The sequence below is a fragment of the Megalobrama amblycephala genome, linkage group LG11 (assembly GCF_018812025.1).
Source record: "Megalobrama amblycephala isolate DHTTF-2021 linkage group LG11, ASM1881202v1, whole genome shotgun sequence".
Taxonomy (NCBI): Eukaryota; Metazoa; Chordata; class Actinopteri; order Cypriniformes; family Xenocyprididae; genus Megalobrama; species Megalobrama amblycephala.
Window position 1 is genome coordinate 8,703,639 of NC_063054.1, and position 24,974 is coordinate 8,728,612.

At 37.4% G+C, this 24,974-nt stretch overlaps 1 long non-coding RNA gene across 2 annotated transcripts in view; it reads left to right on the forward strand.

Moving 5' to 3' along the window:
• Nucleotides 1–24,974, forward strand: part of LOC125279074 — a 118,476-nt gene that overhangs the window by 19,708 nt on the left and 73,794 nt on the right. The window contains exons 1-3 of one of the 2 annotated variants that reach the window (XR_007187304.1): nucleotides 2,605–3,187; nucleotides 6,555–6,693; nucleotides 14,419–14,456. This is a non-coding gene — a long non-coding RNA (uncharacterized LOC125279074). Of the gene's footprint in view, nucleotides 1–2,604; nucleotides 3,188–6,554; nucleotides 6,694–14,418; nucleotides 14,457–24,974 lie in introns of those variants that run through there. The other variant, XR_007187305.1, reaches the window with a different exon arrangement.

Below are 24,974 nucleotides of genomic sequence, written 5' to 3' on the forward strand. Positions count from 1 at the left end.
CCTACAGTCCCTCCGTCAGGCTCAGATAATTTGATAATAAGATGATTTTGTTTTACAAAGCAAGGTTAGTTCAGGTTGTAAAATGTCATGTGGTCCAAAACTCTCAGAACGTTAATGATATTAATGAATTAAATGGGTGGTTGACTATGATTTCACTTTTGTAACTTTAGTTAGTGTGTAATGTTGCTGTTTAAACAACATCTGCAAAGTTATGATGCTCAAAGTTCAATGCAAAGGGAGATGTTTTCTTTTAAAGAATTCGCTGTTTATGGACTACAACAAACGGCTGGTAGGGACTACAACAAGCTTCTTCCCATGTTAGTGGCATCACTAACCCTAAAAATGCCCCCGAGAAAATGCAACAAAGGGGTTGAGGCCATGTTGGGCTGCTTCAGAGAAGAGGAATTTTACACCGGACATCTTCACAAATGAGGGTCAATTCAACGCTGGATTGCACAAAAGATTAACATGACTGCACATGTTAGTCAATGAGTTGAATCAACTCCACAACAACTACATAAATTTATCCACTAACCATTCAGAAACGTCCAGTTTCATTCTAAAAGTTGTAACTTCTTGCTGAGTCTCTCCATCAGTGTCGACTCCGGTTTGAACAATGTAAGGCTGAACACCGTTACTGACAATCCTCATTTTGGCTGCGTGAGATTCTCCAGCTTTGTTGTTGTTGAGCAACCGAAGCGCGAGCTGTTAAAGCTCCGCCCTCTTTTGGAAAGCGGGCCGGGAGCAGCGGCTCATTTGCATTTAAAGGGACACACAAAAATGCCATGTTTTTGCTCACACCCAAATAGGGGCAAATTTGACAAGATATAATAAATGATCTGGGGAGTATTTTGAGCTGAAAATTCACACACATTCTGGGGACATCAGAGACTTATATTACATCTTGTGAAAGGGTCATTATAAGTCCCCTTTAATAATTCATTATATCTATAAAAATTCTTTTCCTTGAAAAATATATTCCTATTTCCATTTTATTTTTGAAAACAATGATTTAGAAGATTGTGTACACTCTGGTATATTCAAGGTGTGAGGAAATATGTTATTACATTTTATATGATGGTTTCACCACTTGAAAATTGTAGTTTTTCTAAACCAAATAAAACCAACCAATAAAAATGGTGACACATGTGCTTTAAACTTGATTTCTAAAAGTTCTTTTTGTGGACACTCTAATTTGTCATTGACTCTCATATTGGAGAAACACATTCTGTGTTGTTATTCTGTTTTTCTCCTCTTGTTCATATTCTTCTCTGCAGCCCAGCTGAACTGAAGTGGGGGTGTGACCCGTGCCATTGTGTTTGTGCAGAATATGGACTCTCTTCCTCTTTCTCCTCTTCTTTTTGCCACCTACGCCATCCTGTTTTTTTTTTTTTTCCCTATCAACAGAGGCTGTTTATGCTCAGGCTAACTCTGATAAGACAGAATGTCATGTTTGTCTTTTTAGTTGTTCGGCACTAGCCTTACATCAATTTCATTATCTGCTCGGGTACATATACAATCTCTGTATGGCTATCCTTACTACAACTACAGGGCAGGAAATCCGTTGCCTTGAAAACAGTTTTAGTGGAACTCCATTGTGTTGGTTTGTTCTTTCCAGAAAACCCAGTGCCCACGTGAGAGGAGTGAACTTCCTGAGTGTTTTCTGTCACACAGCGTGAACACACCACCAACCCCCAACTGTTTTTTTGCTCAATAACACACACACACTTGACTATAACTCATTGTTTGGAAGCCCCTTTTTTTCCAGAATCCCTCATACACTCTTAAAAATAAAGGTTCTGTATTGGCATTGATCAGTCTAAAAAATGCTGGGCTAAAAACAACCCAAGTTGGGTTGGAAATGGACAAACCCAGTGTTTGGGTTAAATGTTTACCCAACCTGCTGGGTAGTTTTATTTAACTCAACTATTGTTTAAAAATGACTGTATTGCTTGCTTAAAATGAACCCAAAATATGTTGGAGATTAACATTTATTAATCAGTTTAATTAATAATAATTAATCAAAAAAAAAATATTAAATTGCTTATTAATAAATGTTCACCTTTTGATTGTTATTGTTGTCTATAGTAATTATATGTCTAATTTTTAATTTAATTTTGGGTTAATTTTAAGCCAGCCATATAGTCATTTTTGAACAATAGTTGGGTTAAATTAAACTGCCCAGTATGTTGGGCAAACATTTTCATTTTCATTTTCAATTTTCATTATTAAACAATTGCAGTCTGTATAATTCATAAACACATCTTCATTCTTTATAAATCTCTCCAACAGTGTAGCATTAGCCGTTAGCCACAAAGCACTATCAAACTCATTCAGAATCAAATGTAAACATCCAAATAAATACCATACTTGCACGATTAGACATGCTGCATGATGAACACTTTGTAAAGATCCATTTTGAGGGTTATATTAGCTGTGTGAACTTTGTTTATGAGGTGATAGAGTCAAGAGCTCTGAAGGGGGCGGAGAGCGTGCGATTTAAAGGGGCCGCAGCATGACTCGGCACATTTCTAATTATGCCTCAAAATAGGCAGTTAAAAAATTAATTAAAAAAAAATTATGGGGTATTTTGAGCTGAAACTTCACAGACACATTCAGGGGACACCTTAGACTTATATTACATCTTGTAAAAAAAATGTTCGATGGCACCTTTAACCCAACCGCTGGGTTCAGACAACCAAATTGCTGGGTTTGTCCATTTTAAACCCAACTTGGGATTTTATTAACCCAGAATTTTTTAGAGTGTACTTTGTTCACTGAAAGGTTCTTTGGGGAGCCCAAAATGGTTCTTCTATGGCATCACTGTGAAATCCATCTTTTGGAACCTTTATAGTGTATGTGCACATTGTAGTGGTAATCACTGGTTTTATATAGAAACAATGACTCTTTTTAGTCAAAGCGAGTAAATTCTCCAGAGAGGGTTTTTGTGGGCCCATGGTCTTGCGCTGAGGGAGAGTGCCGCTGGTGTGTAGGCTGAGAGGTTGTAGGTTGGAACCTTATGACGCATGGCTCAGTTTCTTTTGCTTGGCCGGGTGTCAGAATGATTACCAATAACACAAAGGCTTTCCCTCCAAGAACTGCTGTTGTTTCAGCTGTTGACAGAGAGGAAAAAAGAGGCAGGTTCCTCTACGGGTTGTTTTCTCAACCAGCTGCGTCCTTGTGGACGGTATGTTTTTTTTCATAGCTTTTATCAACAACTCAAAAATAATAACAGGAAAGCAGTTGTGAAAACATTGTACCAGTCTTAATATTCATTCGCCGTTCCACCTCGTTTGCTTGAATTATGAAATCGTCAGTTGGTGTTATTGGGGAAAGTGACTGCGCTGTGCTTTGCTGAGGTCGTGGCGGGTTTCTTCTTTTCTCTGTAGGTCAGACATAATTAAAGGCACTGTTATGAAGGAGACGGGACAGCTGTTTCTCAGCATGTCCCACAGCACTCCTCTGAGTGCAAAAGGACGTGCCAATCCAGCTCTTTGCTCTCCGCAGCATGTCTCTATCAACAAGTGACAGGAGATGAGGCAGCCAACATCACTACATTTTCACTTCCTTAAAGCTGTATGTGGTCAAGTTCACTGGCTGGGCCAATGTGTGAGCTTGCATTTGTCTACATATTTTTTTACTGAATATTTTGAATGTTACCTGTGTAAATATTAGGCCTGAATCATAAATGCTTTTAGCAGCACAAGCGCAATGTCAAACATTGTCATTTTTCACAGCATATGAGGGTGGGTTAAGAGCAAATCATCTGCAGAAGATGCAACTAGATTATCAAGGAGACAAATGCAATTTTTTTCAATTTGGTGCTGAAATCTGAGCGGGAAAGTGACGACTCTGAATAAGCATGAACTTACTGGACAGGATGCAGTAAAATGTACTATTCACATAGTAACTTTTTGCATTCTCAGCATTGCCACAAGGGGTGCTGTTGCGGGCATTAACGTAATCTTTATGATCAGTTGGCCTCATTTATCAATATAACATAAAAACGAGCACAGAAATCATCTTATGACAGGGTTCATGTGTGATTCATGAAACGTGTGCCACTAATCATACGAATGATTGGACGCTGATAAATGTGGCGGCTAAAAACAATCATCATTTAAATATCACGCCGATATAAATTCGTAGCTCAGAAGCATTCCCCTTTGAGATTTACAACATGGAAAAAACGGCCAAGATGAAGTACACCAAAAACACCTGTTAAGCTCGTAACTGCAAACAATTAAATTATTATACAAGTTTTTAATATAAGAAAATACTTTATTAATGTTATGGATAGGCTATATTATGGAAGCTTGTTTCTGCAACGAAATAAAAAAAAAGATAATGCGACTTTTTATCTCACAATTTTGACTTTTTGCTCAGAATTGAGAGTTATAAAGTCATAATTACACAATATAAAGTCACAATTGCATGTTTTTCCCACAATTGAGACTATATATCATGCAATTCTGACTTTATGGGCCCTATTTTAACGATCTAAGCGCATGTTCTGAAGTGCATGGAGCATGTGCACTTAGGGGTTGTCCAAATCCACTTTTGCTAGTTTAATGATGGGGAAAATGGTCTGTGCGCCCGGCGCATGGTCTAAAAGGGTTGTCCCTATTCTTTTAATGAGTAATGGGTGTTTTTTGGACGTAACGTGCAATAAACCAATCAGAGTCTCGTCTCCCATTCCCTTTAAAAGGCAGTTGCGCTCGCGCCATGGCGGATTTGTTATTTTACACGGCGGAATTTGCAAACGGGAAAACGGAATGCTTCTCTAGCAAGGAAACGGATCTGCTCATGCGCGAGGTTAAAGCATGCGAACAGACCATCTATGGGACAAGCCGGATTCCACCAAAGCATTTTTATCTTTATGCACACAATAATAACCTTTAACATAATCCTTTTATTTTTAACATTTGACATATTTGTGTGTCCCTGTGTGTGTAACAAGCAGAGTGTATGCATGCTGTGCACCCGTCTATGGGCGCATATTACTAATCCACTCTTTAAATAAAAAAATATGGCGCAGTCGTTTTCAGCTGCCTCAAAATAGCAACACGCCAACAATGCGTCAGTGGAATTTTTGTGGCTTACTGGCTTCATATGTTTTCATTCCAGTCAAAATGCTCTCTTAACAATTTTCCACCAAATTTACTATGCTTTACACAAGATCACACTTAACTGTACACGAAGTGAAACCTGACGTGAGATTTAATCGCAGCCACCGCTCACGTCCATATTGATAAATGCCAAGTTTTGAGTGGAAACGACCGTACGGCCAAATTTCTGTTTACATTCATTTCGTAAATGAGGGTCACAAGACAAACCTTGTGAACGATGCGCGATTAATTGTATTGAATGTGCACTTGTAGTGTACATCAAATCTTAAAGTATATTTAAATACAGTATTTGCAGATAATATAATAATATATAAAGAAATAAAAGGACATTTAAGAGTACTTAAAGAAATGACACTTTCATGACAATGTTTCTTAACACACTTAAGTACACTTTGTAATAATGTCAAATGAAAGTTTTTCTTTAAAGAATTTTTACATATATTTTAAAGGGTTAGTTCACCCAAAATTGAAAATTCAGTCATTAATTACTCACTCTCATGTCGTTCCAATAAAAGCCTAAATTCAATCTGTTCAACATATAAAGCGATCGTGTCTCTTCAGAAAATGTGGACTAAACCACTCAATTCATATGGAATAGTTTTACGATCTCTTTATGAACTTTGTGTCAAAGTGATAGTTGTGTAACGGTCAATGGAGGACAGAAATCTCTCAGATTTCATCAAAAAGATCTTCATTTGTGTTCCGAAGATGAACGAAAGTCTTACAGGTTTGGAACGATATGAGGGTGAGTAATAAATGACATTTTCATTTTTGGGTTAACTATCCCTTTAAATCATTGTTTTTATTGTAATCATTGTTATATCCTTCTTTGGCATTTTAACTTTGTAAAAAATTATTTCCACTGTTTCACCTGATATCTTATGAAAAGCACAGCCTTTCAAAATGTCAGCGCTTTAGTCAGAGCTGTAACACACACACAAACGCAGACAGCGCCACAGGTTAATTAAGCCGCAGAGAGTGACAAACTGATTGACATGGGCAAAGGGGGCTCAAATGAACAGAAATGAATTAAGCATAGCCTGCAGCTGAAATTAGCACCTCAATTCACCCACATCCACTTTGTCAAAGTACTTTCATTGTTTATGCTACATGCGACAAATGTTCCCAGTCGCGCGAGGTGACATTTGCCACCTCCACCCAGTTGAAACAAACCTTTGTGCCGACCAAGGCCATGACCCTGAACTGATTATAATGTCCTGGAATGAAGGGAAAACCTTGGTTATGCCAAAGCTAAGTCTCATTAACATAAACAGCATAAAGACCAGTATAACAGTATTCGCACTTGAACCCTTAAGACTCTTATTTGGCCATTGATTATGTGCTCACATTGTTAACCAAGTACTGGATTAGCAATAAATGACTTTTTAATTCCCTCTATACTGTATGTTGTTTGCTTTATTTCAGTGTTTGATGATACCCCTGAAGCATTACTTACAAGCGGCCCTGCTCAGAGTCACCTGACCCTTTTAAAACAGACCAATTATAGCGCATTAATGGTGGTGCCATTTTAGAAAGATCTGGAGCATAATCGCCACATCTAAAGGTCAGTATTACCTCAGTGGATTGATCTTATTGCTCTATTTTATCGTGACTTTTTGTGAAGCACTAAAATGAAAATCAAGTGAACTGTGAGTTCATTTCTTTTTGTAGTTTATAGACCTTGCAGACTTCTCTGCGCTGGTTAAAATATGATCTGACATATGAAGTGTTTTAAACACGGACATGTGTTCCCGATCATATTTTAGATCCTGAAATGGATTCTTGAGACTTCTACTTATAATTTTCCATGTCAGTAAGATATTGTAAAAAGCAGATTTAAACGTCAGCTCAGCCTTTTATCTCTGATTCATTGTGCGACATAAAAGGTTGAAATATTATGTCAAATCATTTGGTCATTGGCGTGTGTGTGAATTGCCAGGATGGATGCGCTACAGCTTGTCACCTTCACGTCTCTTTATGGCCGCAGACTGTGCTGTTATATTATCAATATTGTCTGACAGCAGGACTTTTCATCCATCAACATGCGCCCTTCTCCATCAGGTCGAAAAAACGCCAATGTGAAACGTCTGCAAGCTGCCGTTCATCTCTGTTTGATGACATGTTGAGAGTTATCTCAGCAGGCTTTTTTAATTAATAAAGCTATAAAACAGACTGTGATTCCCCGAAGTCTCCCCGGAGGCGTGGAGGAGGTGAGCGGGAGTGCGCTTTCTGAGTTTATTAGCACTGTCGTTAAAACATCTTGATTAATCGAGGCTCAGGTTTACACTGTGGAATTCTGTTTCTTGTTGATTGTTTCGGTTCAGTGATGCCTTCATTGAGCTGTAACTTACGCTGGGAAATGTTTTATGCCCTCTGAATCTCAAGGAAATGTGGAACGAGGGAAAGGGTAATAGACCCGTCAGTATCAACACCTGTCAAACACCGCAACAAAATGTTTTCTTTAAGGGATATTTCACCCAAAAATGAAAATTATCCCATGATTTACTCACCCTCAAGCCATCCTAGGTGTCTCATATGAACACAATCGGAGTTATATTAAAAATATTCTTGCGCTTCCAAGCTTTATAATGGATGGGGTTCACAATTTTGTAGCCCAAAAAAGTGCAGCCATCCATCATAAAAGTAATCCATACGTCTCCAGGGGGGTTAATAAAGGCCTTCTGAAGTGAAGCGATGGGTTTCTGTAAGAAAAATACCCATATTTGCAACTTTATAAACTATAACCAGCTTCCGACAAACATCCGTACGCAAGTCGACTTACAGCGGAAGAGTAACCTCTGATCCGACGAACGACATGTTGACGAACGCGGGAGTGCAGAGGACCAGTCACAAATTAGAAATCTAAAACTAGAAATTTTAAATAGAAATACCGGAGGATTTCGATATAAGACAAGAGGAGCTGCTCAGCCCTAATTGTTTGAACCGCAAGAGGCGTCGACTCTCACTTATTCCTACTCGACATCATTCATCGCGTCAGAGGTTACACTTACGCCGCAAGTCGACTTATGTATGGATGTTTGTCGGAAACTGGTTATTATAGTTTATAAAGTTGTAAATATGGATATTTTTCTTACAAAAACCCATCACTTTGCTTCAGAAGGGCTTTATTAACCGCTTGGGGCTTTTGGGCTTCAAATTCATGAGCGCCATTCACTACAATTATTATGGCTCTTCCAATTAAGCTTGGAAAAGCCAGGATATTTTTTAATATAACTCCGATTGTGTTCGTCTGAAAGAAGATGGTCATATACACCTAGGATGGCTTGAGGGTGAGTAAATCGATAAAAATATCAATATTTTTGTCCTGAGTTCCTGTAATGTAGCTACTTAAAATAAGATTAATTTATTTATTAAAGAAGCAAAGCTGTATGTAAGATAATCAGATTTAAGAATATATTTTGAATTAAAAGCATAATGTCATCATTTACTCACCCTCATGTCGTTCCAAACCTGCATGTCTGACTTTCTTCTGTGGATACAAAAGATGTTTTAATGTCTATTTTGTCCTTTGTTTTGGACCACATTGACTTTCATAATGTAGACACAGACAGTTGATACATTTTTCAAAATATTTTCTTTTGTGAAACAGTCAAAGAGGTTTGGAACGTCATGTTTTAGGAATATACATAATACTTTTCAAAATACTATGCTTTTTTTATTCAGCAAGGGGACATTCAGTTGATCAAAAGTGACAGTAATGACTTTAACATGATGCAAAAAAAGCTATTTCAAATAAATGCTGTTCTTTTTCTAATTTTCAATTCATCAAAGAATTCTAAAAAGGTTTCCACAAAAATATAAAGCAGCATATCTGTTTGCAACATTGATGATGATAATAATAATAATAATAATAATAAACATTTCTACAATAATAAGCAAATCAGCATATTAGTATGATTTCTGAAGGATCATGTGACACTGAAGACTGGAGTAATGGCTGCTTACCATCACAGGAATAAATAAAACTTTAACATTAAATAAAAAAAATAAGAATATTTCACAGTATTACTGTTTTTACTGTATTTTTAATGAAATAAATGCAGCCGTGGTGAGCAGTTGACAAAACATTTCAAAAATCGTACTGACCTCAAACCTTTGAACGCTATAAATATATAATTGCGAATCCTGGAAAAAAGGTTTGCTTGGTGGCCTGTCAGTTACTGCCAAAAGTGGAAATCTCAGTTTGCATTAGAGGTCTAATCTTTGGATTTCATCTCTTTTTTTTGCCGTATAGATTTACTGTATGTAATGTCTGAGTGTACATGTCTGTATGTTGGTCTGTTATGTGTCTTGCTAATTTCGTTCACGAAACCGAATGTGTCCACTAGTATTTACGTGAAATCCACCACACCCTTATGTTTGCGACATGTTAAACTTCAACGGGTCTATTTAAAATGCACGCACACACACAACAGGTTCTTTCGGCCACAATGCGGAGCTTTGTGAGGCTGCCAAGTGCTCAAACCCAGATCTGACGACCTCTGCGACTGGCCTCCTTCCAGTTTGTCTGCTTACAGGTGAATGTTCTCTTAACCTGACCTCCTCCCCAGTCCCATTACCTTGTTCTCTTTGGACTAGAGGCCCACTGCGCTGGAAAAGTCCAGCTGAGATCCAGACGCTCATTTGGGCCTAATTCTGACATCTGACAGACTGGCGTCCCCCCTCCTGCCTGTATAATTCACAGGGCCTGTTTGATTTTTTTAACTGCCAGCCTGTGTCAGAGCCTCTAACAGAGGTGTGTGTGTGTGCCTGCTGAAGGAGAATGATCGATAGCTATTAGGCAGCAGCGACTCACTGAGCTCAGATGGGCTGTGCTGTTTGCACAGGTGCCCAACAATGTGTCGCTCTGCGCCAAACCTGTTCCACACCATTTAACCCCGTATGGTGGCAGGCAACTTCGACAGACCCCCAGCTCAGAGCGAAAATCTCTCTTTCTCTCTCTCGCACTCGTGTGCTCTGTGATCGTGTTTCTCAGTTTCGGTGGTTTTTGCTCTACCATTTACAGGCTTTAAGACATAAGGCGTAAGAGCATGACCCTAGGAGAGAGTTTCGGTTACATCTCTCTATGATACGAGAGTGACAATGCATGTTACTCGGTCCGGTGAGCAAGCAAGATGGAGAAACAGACAGACGTTTGATGAGTAAGAGACTTTCAGGACCGCTTGAAATAGTTTATTATTTAGAATGGAATTTTCCAGGCCTAAAAATGGGGTCATTGTTTATTGTTTTCACTTAAGCCCTTTTTAAAAGACCCAACTCTGACCCTTTCAAGCTGTTTTCACACTTTGTTCGATTTCTTGGATGGTACACAAGTTCAATTATACGTCCTTCCCCTGCCATCTCCCTCATGTTTCTTTTCACATTGTATTTATTTGGCTCCGAATCATGCTGCATTTGAGTTTCACCTTGAGCACTAGCGGCTGCTGTTTACCACTGTTACTAGGTAATGACTCAAGAGGGGGAAAGCGCTAGAAATGGAAAGCGTTGTTCACTTCATGTTTTTACTCATGTGTTTGTCCCTTTGATTTTGCTGACAAAACTTAACACTCACAAAACAGCATTTGCGAAAAGATGCAAGTAATGTGAACTAGAAGAAATTAAACTTGAATTTGGAACCAAAATGGGGATCATATAACCGCTTTCATATCAATTGTGAACCGTACTGAACTCCAGATTAACACTTTCATATTGTTATTAATCTCATTTTCAAGCAGAACAAGTATCTGCAACCAAACAGCATTCACATAAACCAAACAAACTGAAATGGGAAGTCAAACCAACTTAGTGCAGCAAAAAGTGAGTGATGGACCTTGGAATTGATCCGTTTTCCATTCACACTGCTGTTTTGGAACAAACTTGAGTATGAGTATTATTGCAATATGTAATCTATAATGACCAAACACATGAAAATGAGGATTGAACATCACTGAACATCACAAGTATGTTAGTCTGATTCAAGATTGTAAGTGTTTACATTTAAGCCAAATTTTTTGCAAACTTATGAAGCATGTGATAACACACATGGGCTACTTTTAAACCAAATTACATCTACACATCTACATCTACAACATTGGTTGTTTTGACATCAATACCATGGGGAAAAACTGTCATATACTGTAGATATTATTAATATTATCTCATAATTTGGCAGCAGGTATATTAGGTCCTGTTGACTGCTGTCACTTTAAGACCTGATGCACAGATCCATTATATTGTTACACATGTGTTTTCTTTCTCAACTGTTTATGTTCACTTAAAACATAACTGACTGTTTACATGAATACTCACAAAGACCCGAATTTTGACATTATATTGTGTGTATTTGACTGTTTAAGCACAATAAGCACCGAAAAAGAACTCAATTTAGTACTGAGAGGCGGCTTTATGTGTGCACACTTTGGGTGTGAGCGCAAAATCTGCAGGAATGGGTAAAATTATGCGCAATATGTACAATCCCAGGTCGAAATTCAAGCCCTTTAAAACCAACAATATTCACTCGGAGAAAATGAAATGAGCGAGTGAGGGGAGGCGGGTTTGTGTGTCAACTCACTGTCGGAGAGATGAGAGAGAGCGAGAGCGAGAAAGCGCAGCTGGTATTGCATATCTATTCTGTGGAAAATGAGTATTGGAAGCGTTTCAGATGTTTCAGTATGTATTAAATTCAACCCGCCAGGAGTATGAGTGACTGCATTACACGCCACTGCTGAAATTTACCCGCATTTGGCGGGTGTTAATGTCCAGCCCTGGTGTTAACAAAATCAACTGAGAGATAAAACATGCATTGCTTTACTAGGTGAGCTAGCAAACGAGTTTACTACATTAGAAAAGACAAGTATATGAGGTAATATCTGGTGATAAAAATGACAAAATGCATTCATTTACAAATTATGCACTATATGGTAAAAGTGATTTAATGTCATAACATATTATTGTACAAGGAAAGTCTTTATTAAAAGTAATCTGCTCCTTTAATCGTAATTTGTGTTAACTAGTGTTCATTTCAGCTGGAAACTGCAGTGAATTGCATGTAGAGTTTATGTTTTGGGAGTTTTAGGTAGAGGACACAGCATGTTTTTCCAATGAGCCTGGTTTGAACATAATACAGGCAGAGTCTCCTTGGATCAGCCCGGGTTTAAATGTCTTCCTCAAGGACACAGTGGTGTTAGCTTGTGGATGGTCCCTTATATGGACGTACCACCTTTTCAGTGACCAGTCATCAGCAACTAGTGATACTCATCCACAGTTTGCATTTTTTCCCTCAGACAGCAAGAGAATTTTGTTTAGTTTCATTTAGTTATGTGTTTAGATGTTTAGTTTTGGTGTCTATGTTTTCTCTGGAATAGAAGTCTTATTTTCCAGCTGCCAAAGAATCCAGTTTAAAGCCATAATCTTCTCATATTTCCACTACACACTGATTCTTTTCACGGATGATTATTGGCATTTGAGTGATCAGATAACACAACCATCCACCGTATCCATAACACACACACACAAACTTTTGCCCATTTTACGAATCCCGTGTCTCACTTATTGCTGTGTGTCCACTTATGTAATTGATTTTGGTTTAGAGGGCTGCTACAAAAGACCACCATCATATCTTACTGTGACACTAAGCATTCAATGATTACAGCTAATCATGCCTCTATTCTATCTAATGTGTACAGCTCTGGTTTGCCTTCGATCTGGTCAAGTACTGATGAATAATTAATGATGTAATTAGCCCAAATGGCTTTGTGCGCAATATTTGGTCCGTCATCTGCTTTAGATAGATTGACGTGAGACACTTTGAATATGGGGGCAAGATTTCACTTCTTTTCACCTTTTTTTAGCTTTTTTTCTCTCATTTTTCATTTGCGATTCCTTTTGAAATATCAGAAGTAGATCTCTACACCAATTTTGGCAATTACCCAAAGCAGAAAACATGCTTTTAAGAGCTTGGGTGAGCATTTGTGGGCACCTCCTGCAATGTACCAAGCCAAGTGCATTAAGACACCCCCTACTCCACCCCACAAGCCACTATCTGATGTTCTCTGGTCTCTGCGGAGCAGAGCTGAGTATTGATCTGTGATCAGATTTCATGCCTGTTTCACTGTATCTGTTTCTAACATACATAAACACATGCATGCATAGCAACAGAAGAACCACTCGAATCTACGTTTCTCTTTTTTTGTTGTTGTCTCAACCTCTCCATTTCTATTTTTCTTTCTCTTTATTCTCCCCACCTTCCTTTTTAGGTGAAATTAAGCTTATACTAGATATGACAATGAAATACAGGGTGTATCTTGGCATGTGACAGTTTTATTTTATTATCTTTTATGTACTGTTTTATATGTACTGTTTTTTTTGTGAAGAAAGAGTACTTTTGAGTGTGTAGCAGAAGAGTAGGCAAGATTTAGGTCATACTACTTCATCGTTACTGGGTCTTTACGTGCATCCTGTTACCATTTAAACTGCCCTGTCAATCATCTTGTCAGAGTTCCTCCACATTCAATTTAATTTAATTTCCTACCATTTCAGAAAGAAATGTAGTAGTACGTTTATCCTCATGTGTTTTGCATAATGATGCATTTAAAAGTTATTGACAAAACGTATCTGTACAAAAGTTCATAATGCTGTTGCAGTTGAAATATAATGTGGATTACTTTGAATAAATATCTTTTCGTCAGTATAGATACTGATTATTAATCACTCATACCCCTTTATCTAAACCTCTCTACTTAACCATCGGACTCGGCATGTTTTTTTTAGAACTTTTTATTCATGTTTGAAGTTCTAATAGAATCCTCGTCCAACATGCAATGGGTTGTGGGCAGTATTAGCTGTTAGAGTGTGTATGGATCTGTACTTCGGATTCTAAAAGTAAACCATCTGGGTATCTTTGGAATACTCATTTCAACAAACGATTTGGGACACACTAATTCTAATTTCGAATACTATTTAGGATGGGTAGTTTGCGAATTGGGACACAGCAAGGTTTTGTGGATCAAAACAACAAATTGTTCAGAAATGAAACTCTCTAAACTTGCCAAGGAGAACTAGGGTGGATGTCAAGATTTTCGGGGAATAATAAATACAATTTTGATTCTGTTCCTCATGCAAAGATATTGACTTCAGAAGACTTTGAGTTTAGCACATTAGTATAGACTACATTTATGATATGTTAATGGTCCTTTTTAGTCATTTTTTTTAAAAAGGCACTTAGCTTTTTAAAAAAATTAAAAGTATGGCTGGGATATTCTTACAAAAAATGACCTTATCTGTTCTACAGGGGGAAGAAAGTCACACCGCTTTTGGAACAACATTAAGGTGAGTATACGATGACAGACTTTTCATTTTATGAGTGAACTGTACCTTTAATTTAGCTTTGGAATATTCTAGCCTGGAATTGTGGTTAATCTTTTGCATTATTGCAAAGCCAACAATAACTGTTGCCCTGTATTTCTCTTTAAATGATTAGCCTGAAATGTATATGGTTCAGTGGCTTTAGACTCCCAGAGACACACTCTCAAACACAGCTCAAGGCACCCACACACTACAAGAAAATCGAGCCGATTTTGGCCCAATTCTCCCCTTCTGACAATTCTAGGTAACATTCCAATTATCTTGATGGTTCTACAGATTATCGTATCAGCTTTCCCTGTGGTGTGAGGTGTGTTAAGAGTGTTAATCTAAAGTGAAGTGTAGCCGGGTATGGTGTCACATAATTGAAATTTGTGCTCTGCATTTCACCCATTCAAGTGCACACACACAGTAGTGAGTATTGAACACACACCTGGAGCAGTGGGCAGCCATTTTTGCTGCGGCGCCTAGGGAGTGATTGGGGATTAGGTGCCTTGCTCAAGGGTAATTGAGAGTGGAAGAGAGCGATGTTCATTCACTCCCCCATCTATATTTCCTGCCAGTTTGGGTTACAAATTCGACGCTTTAACCATTAGGCCACAACTGCCCACATTAGGCCACTTCTGCTCAGAAGAACATCTGGGCAGCACCAATCTCAAATCGTAAATATCCAACATGTTGAATATTAACGATCAGAAATCATGTTGTGTGGGGGGAACCCTGATGACAAACGCACACACACTCTGTAGATTGTCACATGGAACAAATCAATACCCATATATTCGCATAACACGACTTCTCCCTTTTTCATTTTTTTTTCACAAATGTTCTGTATAAAGCAGTCCAAACACTATCATCTCCATTTCTTCTTGCCCGTCATCTGCTATGTTTGTTTACTCTAAAGTCATGTTTGACCAAGAAAGATTTTGCGAGATTTCCTGTGTTCACAGTTGGGACTCCTGTTGTTTTGTGAATGGAATCTATTAGGCCCTGTTTAAACCTGGTATTAAGATGCATTTGGTTGATCGGATCACAAGTGGACAATGCTAAATACAGGTGTAAACGAGGTCTAAAACGTTTTGAGGTTGTCCACTTTCGACCACTCCCAGAGGCAGTAGAAAACGCATTAGACTGGATTGCTTTCATAGTGGAAACGCTCATGTGGTTGAATGTGCCGCAAAAGAGTCTACTCTCCGCCTGTATGCGTAAACATTATGGGAAGCCCACTAGCCAGACAGGATTTAAACTTTGTCGACTGAAGACCCAAGTTTGGTTTGGAGATGAAAAATGTACCAAGCACAATGTTCTCTCACCATTCCTGATTTCTAAAACACTCTCACAGTGTTCGGTCGGTCTTGCGGCTATCAGAGCAAAAACAAAAGCTGCTCTCTGTATGTTTTTCCGTCATCTCTGGTCGTGTTTGTATGTAAATTGCCTGAGCTTATTCTGTCCATTAGATCGAAAGATCTGAAAAGGCCCTTACATTTACCCTCCCATAGACCCTCCCCTCTAAGAAATCAGGACAGAAGTGGTTGAAAGTGGACAAAAGAGAGATTAAAACACCAGGTGTAAATGGGTATGTGTCTCCCTCTTCCACTTGTGATCCGATCAACTAAAACGCATCTTAATACCAGGTGGAAACGGCCTTTGTGTGTGGTCTGCTGTCCTGGTCACATTGCGGCATTCCACACATCTATTTTTTTTTTTTTGGTCATGTTTCTGTTAGATTTTGAAAATCTGATAAGATTTTAAAAATCGTTTAGTGTGGGCCAGCCTTTAGTGATGGGTGTTTTTTGGATGGGTGTGTGTCTGTGCACTGGCCAGAGACAGAGACAGAGAGAGAGAGAGAGAGAGAGAGAGGATTAATAATTGAGTGACGGATGTTTGTTCCGTTCTCTTTACCGTTTCTGGTCACTGGTTTCACCTGAGAGATGTTGTCAATCAACATTTGTCATTGGAGCATGCCATCAGTGAAATCTAAGAAATCTAAAAAAAACAAGAGAAAAACAAACCGAGCGAGAGGAGTCTTGAAACCTCCTACAATCAAGCCTCTCACGTTGTTTGTATGTGTGTAAGAATCTGAGGCAGCAGTTTCAGTGTTAGGTCTCATTATCAAACTGCTGGCCTGTGTACTGGTTGCCATGCTGACTGAAACAACAAATATTTTGAGCTATGTAGCACCTTCTAACAAAATTCCAAACTCCAATGATTTGGAAAGTTCCACTGTCTTTCTTTTCAGCCCCTCTTTCCTCTGCTCCCCCTTCTTTTCTTCTCCTCAGCAGAATAGTGTCTTTGTCTCCTGGAAGTGAACTTGAAAAAAGTGTTGAGGTGAGGAGCACACTTTTATTCAACACACAGACACACATACTGGCTGAGGACATCCCTATAAACACTGAAAGGGTTCTCAGTCTTGTACAATGATCTCCTCTCACCTCTTTCTCAGAAGAACAATACTTAGCTTTGTCTTTCTGTATGTAGGCAACAGGGATAAACAAAAAGATAGGCCTATACATTTTGGTATCCTGTTTGTCATGGTAACCACAGCTAAAGAAAAAATACATAGCTACTAGTTGTTTTTACTATTGTAAAATAAAAAGTAATATCAGTAAAGTAATATAAATGCTGTTCATTTGGACTTTCTATTCACACTCTTAGCCCAGATTTTATATTTACTTAAAAATATAATTACAATATACTTAAAATATTTAAGTTTGGTTGCATTACTTATAAAATATAAGTATATTCTACTAATTTGTGGGTGTATTTGAATGTGTTAATAAATGTAAGTGAAATGCACTTAAATTATTAAGTTTTTCTCCTGACCACGCCTCCTACACACTGGTTTGCGGCAGGTAATTATGCCATTTTGTCGTGGTGTGTGTGAATTCAAGGAGCTGTTGATGAACAGTTGGAACATTTGTTTTGGCAAGTTCTACAGACATTTTTTCCAAACATTTACCTTTTTATAGTTTTTCACCAAAGGAGAAAATCACAATTTTTAAGTTACCATCATCGAGGTCAGGGTTTGTTTTAGTTGAGCTCTTGACCCTTGACTTTTTAATATTAGATTTTGTTTGGGCAGTTTTAACTGCATTAAAACCAACCAGACAAGCAAAGTTAAAAGATGATCAGGTGTTGGTTATGTTTTCACATAATCATTATTTGATCTGAATCACTGAACTCATTTAGAGCCCAATCTTTGAGTTAGATTTACATTATTGATTACAGCAGCACTGTGATTCTACAGCGGATCAATTTTTAAAATACAATTTAAAAAAAAAAAAAAGTTGTCCTTATCACAAAAAAAAAAAATATATATATATTTTAGGCACACACAGGCATCAAGAATCAGCGTATGAATCTCAACAATGGTGACAAGCAACATATTCTGATAAACAGATCAACTGAACATTAGAAAACAAGCTACTAAAAAGTCACAGAAAAACAGCAAAATTTAAATAGTGACAATAAAGAAAATTACTGAGACAATTCAGCTCATAATTTATTCATGCAGCAATGCATGATGGGAGGCATGGATGAATTTTGATTGGTGGCAAGTTAACTTGCTTAGTACATTGAACTTAAATATACTAGGTGTAATAACAACAAAGTAATTAATATTACAAAACATTTTAAGCTAAATCAACTCAAATTATTAAGTTAACATTACTTAATTTTTTAAGGGCAACCAGTTTCCTCCAATTTTTTAAGTAAATTCAACTTATCCGGGCTAACAGTGCATCAAAGAATCCAGTTTTCACAAAAATATTAAGCAGCACAACTGTTTTTGGGATTGATACTAATCAAAAATGTTTCTTGAGCAGCAAATCAGCATAATAGAATGAATTCTGAAGGATCATGTGACACTGAAGGCTGGAGTAATGATGCTGAAAATTCAGCTTTGATCACAGGAATAAATTACATTTGAACATATATTACAATAGAAAACTGTTATTTTAAAATGTATTCACAATATTACTGTTTTTACTGTATTTTTGATCAAATAAATGCAGCTTTAGTGAGAAGAGATGTTTTCTAAAACACTAAAACACACACACAAAAAAAAATGTGCTGACCCCAAACTTTGACATGAAACAAAATATTTGAACAAAATGACAGAAATATTCAGAAACCTACTTACAATTGTTGAAGAAGATACCATATTCATTTTATAGTGGTGCTTAACTTTAATCCTAAATATTAAACTTTGGCACATAATTTGTCCTGTACCATTACTTTACCATTTTGACTTGGCAGGTGACATAACTGGAGAAAAAACAAACAAACAAACAAACAAAACTATTTTGACTAAGACCAGTAAGTAATACACTAGCAACACGGTTGCTAGAAAAATATAACCACTGCAACCAGCTGCAACATCCTAAACATCCTAAAGTTTTATCAACCTGATCTCACAGCAATTCGTACGTATTTTACGAGGTGGCTAATTCGTAAAAATTCATAAGTTTTTTGCTAAATCGTATGTATTTTACGAGTTGACAAATTCGTATGAATTCATACGAATGACCTACCCCAAACCCCGCCCCTAAACCTAACCGTCACTGGGGTTTAGACAAATCGTACGAATTCGTACGAGTAAGCTCGTATGAATTCATACGAATTAGCCACCTTGTAAAATACGTACGAATTGGTTGTGAGATAGCGTTGGTTTTACACATCTTCTCCAGGAAATTTTAAGTTAAATTTTGAGTTATAAAGTCAGAATTGTGAGATATAAACTCACAATTCCTAGAAAAAAGTCAGAATTGCGAGATATACAGTAAACTCGCAATTATCCCTTTTTTTTTTTAGAATTGTGAGATATAAACTCGCAATTCTGAGAAATAAATCAGTCTTTTTTCCCTCAGAAATGGACTTTATAATTCGCAATTGTGAGTTTATATCTTGAAGTTCTGATAAAAGAAGTCAGAATTGCGAAATATAAACTCTCAATTGCGAGAAAATATGTCAGAATTGTGAGTTACATCTCGCAATTCTGACTTTATTTGTCACTGTAAAAAAAAAAAAAAAACGTAAAATTTATGGTAAAAAACCAGCAGCAGTGGTTGCCAGAACTTTACTGCAAAAAATACGGTAGCAATTTTTTAGGTTTTATGGGACAGCACATAGTTTACAGTTCAAAACCATGTAATTGAAAGGTTTATATTGTAATAATTACGGTAAAAATAATTCACGCAGGGAATTGTGGGAATGTCAATTTACGTTTTTTCATTGTAAATTATACAATGACTTATTTTTCACTTCCAAGAACTGTAAATTTAACGGTATTTTACTGTAAAATTACATTAAATGTACCATTAGATCTATTACAGTTATTCACCATATATAGTATGGAAACTTTCTGTAAACCTATTAACTGTTTTTCACCGTAGCATTTCTACAGTCTTTTACTGTTAAAATCAGTAATTTTTTTACAGTTATAACTCACTATTGCTCACAAAATTGTGAGAAAAAAAAATCTGAATTATGAGATAAAAAGTCGCAATCATCTTTTTTATTTTTTATTTAGTGCCAGAAACAAGCTTGCATACTTGTTCATGCAGCACAGAACAGACATTATTCATGGAAACAAACAACTTCACTAACCTTGCAGAGTGAGACATTTTTACTGACATAAAAACCTTATTTTGAAGAAAAATGCCTTTAATGCTACTACTCAAGCACTATTATGAGATGTGAACAATGTGAACACTTTTAGTGGCTTGCTTTCTAGCTATATCATTTAACACGTACTCATTTCTTACAGAATTTGACTTCATCAATGTTGCTATGTGCTGTTAATTGTGTCTTGGAAACCCGACGAAACCCAGCTGCGACCTGATCTGGATGTGTTCCATCTATTGTATGTTGCACAGGAGTGATTTTGGCTGGCTTACTGGACATTATGTAACTATTGTCAGTTAGTTTGTGTGTATACACAGAAATAAGTATACCTACAGTACCCTTGCCTTATGACATTTTTGATGTTTAAATATGTCTACTTTAGATGGAAGCTTACTCTTCATCCAGGCCGTTTATAGAAACTGACTTGCAAAAACACAAAAGGAAAATGAAATGAATGAAATGAAAATCATTGGGGTCGAATCCAATATTGTTTTGGACCCCACTGACTTGCATGGAAAGAAACAGTTGAAAAATTCTTCAAAATATTTTCTTTTGTGTTTCACAGAAGAAAACAAGTCATACAGGTTTGAAACGACATGAGGGTGAGTAAATGATGACAAAATTTTAATTTTAGAATGAACCGTCTCTTTGAATATATAAGTCTTAAAGGCATAGTGTCAGACAATGGTTGTGAACAAATAAACATGACTGTTTATGGTCATTATAAGAGTCATTATTAAAACAAACAGTGGTACGCAGTGTATATGTGCGTGTACAGTATGTGCCGACTGTCCGTCTGCCGTCTGTCTGGGTTAATCTGAACACAATAGATAAGGGGCCGAGAGGGACAGGTGTGGCTCTGCAGTGGCCCCTGGCATCACCCTTGGGCATTAAAGGCTTGAGTGTCCATTCAGCTGCAAGACAGGCTGTGCCTTTGGTGCTGAACTTGGCATGTGGATATGTATGTGTTATTCTAAGGCTGTATTAAGTGGTGCATTAGTGATGTGATCTCTGCCTCTCTCTGCTCTGATGTCGCTGTGGGCCCCATGCAGCAGGGCTCAGCATTAACCAGCCTGTCTGCAGCTTGGCACAGCAGCTGGAAATAGAAATTGCCATGTTGTTGTTGTTGTGTGGGTGTCTGTTTGTGATTTCAATGTACAGCTGATTAAAGACATTTCAGTTTGGACACTTTCTCTGTCTTTGCAGCTCTGTTTAACATATTTTATATCTTTTCAGCTGATTTTTGTCACAAATTGAGAGCAGAAAATGCATCTGTAGAGTCTCTCTGGGCCTGCTCATTCATGTTAAGAAACATCTCAGTAATAAAAAAAGCTTTACTTTAAAGTACCTGTTAAATCAAGAAGAACACGTATTTTGATGTGTTAACTAACATAAGCATAATTACTTAATTACAATTTTAAATGTAGTTCATTATTGCATGTTACATTTAAAGTAAATATATTTTAAATGTACTAAATTGAAACTTTATCATTGCAAATGTGTAATTACAAATATTGCAAGCACAATAAACCTCACAAGAATTGGAAATGTTCTGTTTTCCCTTAGAATGGAGTGAGAACAAGCACGTCTCTCAAGCTGTTGCAATCTTTTTTGCTGCTCTTTAATGTGGCATGACAGATCACTGTAGCTCCTCAGTTCAAGCAAAATGGCAGCGCGAAACGCACGTGAACCGATCATCTCTTTCACTTTGCTGCTAGTTACAGCACGAAATAAACATGAATGAACATCAGAAGGTATGTTGAAAGATACAGTACAACTTACCGAAATCCATATCATCATGTAATTGCTCATTCAGTGTTTCAACTGTGGGAAAGACATCTTGAGGACAGTTGAGGACAGAGGACAGTTTTCTCATATACAGGTGCTGGTCATATAATTAGAATATCATCAAAAAGTTGATTTATTTCACTAATTCCATTCAAAAAGTGAAACTTGTATATTATATTCATTCATTACACACAGACTGATATATTTCAAATGCTTATTTCTTTTAATTTTGATGATTATAACTGACAACTAAGGAAAATCCCAAATTCAGTATCTCAGAAAATTAGAATATTACTTAAGACCAATACAAAGAAAGGATTTTTAGAAATCTTGGCCAACTGAAAAGTATGAACATGAAAAGTATGAGCATGTACAGCATTTAATACTAAGTTGGAGCTCTTTTTGCCTTAAGCAATGCGGCGTGGCGTGGAGTCGATCAGTCTGTGGCACTGCTCAGGTGTTATGAGAGTCCAGGTTGCTCTGATAGTGGCCTTCAGCTCTTCTGCATTGTTGGGTCTGGCATATCGCATCTTCCTCTTCACAATACCCCATAGATTTTCTACGGGGGTTAAGGTCAGGCGGGTTTGCTGGCCAATTAAGAACAGGGATACCATGGTCCTTAAACCAGATACTGGTAGCTTTGGCACTGTGTGCAGGTGCCAAGTCCTGTTGGAAAATGAAATCTGCATCTCCATAAAGTTAGTCAGCAGCAGGAAGCATGAAATGCTCTAAAACTTCCTGGTATACGGCTGCGTTGACCTTGGACCTCAGAAAACACAGTGGACCAACACCAGCAGATGACATGGCACCCCAAACCATCACTGACTGTGGAAACTTTACACTGGACCTCAAGCAACGTGGATTGTGTGCCTCTCCTCTCTTCTTCCAGACTCTGGGACCCTGAAAATGTACTTTCATCAGAGAACATAACTTTGGACCACTCAGCAGCAGTCAAGTCCTTTTTGTCTTTAGACGCTTCTGACGCTGTCTGTTGTTCAAGAGTGGCTTGACACAAGGAATGCGACAGCTGAAACCCATGTCTTGCATACGTCTGTGCGTAGTGGTTCTTGAAGCACTGACTCCAGCTGCAGTCCACTCTTTGTGAATCTCCCCCACATTTTTTAATGGGTTTTGTTTCACAATCCTCTCCAGGGTGCAGTTATCCCTATTGCTTGTACACTTTTATCTACCACTTCTTTTTTTTCCTTTCGCCTCTCTATTAATGTGCTTGGACACAAAGCTCTGTGAACAGCCAGCCTCATTTGCAATGACCTTTTGTGTCTGGCCCTCCTTGTGCAAGGTGTCAATGGTCGTCTTTTGGACAACTGTCAAGTCAGCAGTCTTCCCCATGATTGTGTAGCCTACAGAACTAGACTGAGAGACCATTTAAAGGCCTTTGCACGTGTTTTGAGTTAATTAGCTGATTAGAGTGTGGCACCAGGTGTCTTCAATATTGAACCTTTTCACAATATTCTAATTTTCTGAGATACTGAATTTGGGATTTTCCTTAGTTGTCAGTTATAATCATCAAAATTAAAAGAAATAAACATTTGAAATATATCAGTATGTGTGTAATGAATGAATATAATATAAAAGTTTCACTTTTTGAATGGAATTAGTGAAATAAATCAACTTTTTGATGATATTCTAATTATATGACCAGCACCTGTAGTGGACTTCAACAGCTACCAGTATGTTGAAGGTCCAAATGTCAGTTTCAGTGCAGCTTCAAAGGGCTCTACACGATCCCAGATGAGGAATAAGTGTCTTATCTAGCGAAACGATCTGTCATTTTCTAAAAAAAATAAAATTTTAAACTTTTTAACCACAAATGCTCATCTTGCACTGTTTTGCGTTGTGCCACGCATTACGTAATCATATTGGAAAGGTCAAGTATAGCCTCAGTTAATTTTAATCTTTGATATTATAATGACGTAGCTATACCAACTGGGTTCCCTAGTTTACAGCATTAGTTGAGAGATTTTTTTTCTTTTTTTTGAGGGAATTTGCCATGTACTGTACCTGATATGCCCCAAATTAATCAATATCGAATTGAATCAAATCAAAATCAAATCAAATCACAAGCTTGTGAATCGAAATCGAATCAAATTGTTAAATTTGTCAGTGCCCAGCCCTATAGTATCAGTGAATGTTTTTTTAAGCAAATGTTGTCTTTTCCCTTTATTTCTTTGTCAGAGTGCACCAGAATGCTCTTTTTATGCTAAAGTGCACTACTTTTTCAAAAGGAAGGTAACAGGTTTATCTTCTACAATCAAACCATCTCTCAGTGATCGTTGCCTGGATTTTTCCATCTCTAGGCTGTTGTGCAGTTTTGCATTGAGTGATTGGAGTGCCGCTCTTGGTTTGCATAACTCTGTGCTCATAAATCTGTGTTTGATGGTGGGCCGCAGGGTTAGAAATGACAGGTGATAGGCTGGAAAGGTTTCTGTTCATAAGCTGCGTGTAGCTGCCAGTCATTGCGGATAAAGAACACATTATTTATTGTGTTTGAATGTTTTAAAACCTGAATCTAAATAGCGAACATATTTCAAATCTGTATGATTTTATTGCTGTTCAAAGTACATCATGATTGGATGCGGTATCTCTTGCTCATTTTTTTTTCTCTTCTCATCTAGCCTTGTCTTGTATCTTACCTAGGGAGAAGAGATGAACCGCTCGTATAAAAGAAATTGTAACGCTCAATATAGCAGTCCAAATTTTCAGTTATTAAAAACCAGCTTTTTGAGCTTGTTTTCTCCTAAAATGTGCATTTGCAACCTGAAAATGCCATTTTTGTGCTAAAGAAGCAAAATTTATGATAGCATTGATGTACATAGAGTACCATTCAAAAGTTTGGGGTCAGTAAGATTTTTCTATATTTTTGAAAGAGATCTATTATGCTGACAGAGTCTGCATTTATTTGATCATCAGTAATAATGATATTAATAATAACTGATTCCTATTGTAATATATGTTAAAATGTAATTTATTCCTGTGATCAAAGCTGTATTTTCAGCATCACTACTCCAGTCTTCAGTGTCACATGATCCTTCAGAAATCGTTCTAATATGC